The sequence below is a fragment of the Otolemur garnettii genome, unplaced genomic scaffold (assembly GCF_000181295.1).
Source record: "Otolemur garnettii isolate 467f Iridium unplaced genomic scaffold, OtoGar3 scaffold00179, whole genome shotgun sequence".
NCBI lineage: Eukaryota > Metazoa > Chordata > Mammalia > Primates > Galagidae > Otolemur > Otolemur garnettii.
Genome location: NW_003852574.1, coordinates 1,019,760 through 1,021,702, shown reverse-complemented (window position 1 = coordinate 1,021,702; position 1,943 = coordinate 1,019,760). Strand labels below are relative to the sequence as shown.

The 1,943-nt window shown below is 43.1% G+C and overlaps 1 protein-coding gene across 1 annotated transcript in view; it reads left to right on the top strand.

Moving 5' to 3' along the window:
• The window catches only part of PRKAR2A (protein kinase cAMP-dependent type II regulatory subunit alpha), a 104,182-nt gene that overhangs the window by 67,404 nt on the left and 34,835 nt on the right, over window positions 1-1,943 (top strand). The window lies entirely within an intron of this gene.

Sequence of the window (1,943 nt, the reverse complement as noted above, 5' to 3'; positions counted from 1 at the left end):
GCCAAGTATTATGGCAGGCACTTATAGTCCCAGCTACTTGGGAGGCTGAGGCAAGAGAATTGCTTAAGCCCAAGAGTTTGAGGTTGCTGTGAGCTGTGATGCCATGGCACTCTACCGAGTGCTCACATAATGAGAGGAAAAAAAAGAAGAAAAAGAATATTTTCTTATGTACAGAACAATTGTAAAAATTACAAATTAACATTTGTACAGCTAATGTGGTGTTTATGTCTGTAATCCTAGCACTCTGGGAGGCTGAGGTGGGTGGATTGCTTGAGCTCAGGAGTTCAAAACCAGCCTGAGTAACAGTGAAACTTTGTCTTTGAAAAAAACAAAAAAGCCAGTGTGGCTCAGCACCCATAGCACAGTGGCTACATTGCCGACCACATACACCAAGGCTGGCAAGTTCAAACCCAGCCTGGGCCAGCTAAGGAACAATGACAACTGCAACAAAAAAATGGCTGGGTGTTGTGGTGGGGACCTGTAGTTCCAGCTACTTGGGAGGCTGAGGCAAGAGAATCACTTAAGCCCAAGAGTTTGAGGTTTCTGTGAGCTGTGACATCTCGGCCCTCTACCGAGGGCAACATAGTGAGACTCTTGTCTCAAAATAAATAAATAAATAAATAAATAGCCAGGGTTGTGCCTGGTGCTTGTAATCCCAGCTACTTGAGAGGCTGAGGCAAGAGAATCACTTGAGCCAAGGAGTTTGAGGTTGCTGTGACCCATGATACTGCACTCTACTGAGGGTGACAAAAATCTCAAAAAAAAAATTATATAATATTATATGTAATATGCAGACCTTATTCAGATTTTTCCAATTGTTCCTCTTTTTTTAAAAAAATGTATATATGGGCGGCACCTCTGGCTTAAAGGAGTAAGGCGCTAACCCCATATACCATCGGTGGCGGGTTCAAACCCAGCCCCAGCCAAAAACCACAAAGAAAAAAAAAAAAGTGTGTATTTATAGAGACAATGTCTTGCTCTCTCTCTTCTGCCCAGACTAGAATGCAGTACAAACATAGATCATTGTAGCCTTGAACTCCTAAACTTACGTGATCCTATTGCCTTAGCCTTCAGAGTAGCTATGACTATAGGTATCTGCCACCACAGCTGGCAATTTTTTTTTTTTTTTTGTGGAGAAGGGGTCTTACTATGTTGCCTAGGCTAGTCTTAACTCCTGGCCTCAAATAATCCTCCTGCCTCAACCTCCCAAAGTGCTGGGATTACATGTGTCCTACCACACTTGGACTTACTCCCCTGATTTTTGAGTTTCTTTTAATATCCATCAAATAGCTAAGTAAATTCTATTGGCCCCTTTCTTGTTGAGTCTTTGCTCATTCAGGTTGTTTAATAGAAAATAGTCTTATTCCCTGGGTAACCTTTAGGCCCTTGATACCTGTAGCAAATTATTATAATTAAAGGTAATTTTTTTTTTTTTTTTTTTTTTTTGGGAGACAGAGTCTCACTATGTCACCCTTGGTAGACATAGCTCACAGCTCCCAGCAACCTCAAATTCCTGGGCTTAGACAAGTCTTTGCCTCAACCTCTCGAGTAGCTGGGACTACAGGCGCCTACCACACAATGCCTGGCTATGTTTTGGTTGCAGTTGTCATTGTTTTTTAGTTGTCCCAGGCAGGGCTCAAACCCACCAGCTTCAGTGTATGTGGCTGGCGCATTACTCACAGAGCTATAGGCACCGAGCCATTAAAGGTAATGTTTTATTTTAAGAGTAAAGATGGGGCTCAGCGCCTGTTGCTCAGCAGTTAGGGGTGCCAGCTACATATACTGGAGCTGACAGGATCAAACCCAGCCAGGTCCTGCCAAACAACAATGACAACTACAACCAAAAAAAAAAAAAAATAGCCAGGCATTGTGGCAGGCTCTTGTAGTCCTAGCTACTTGGGAGGGGAGGCAAGAGAATGGCTTAAGCCCAAGAGTTTGAGGTT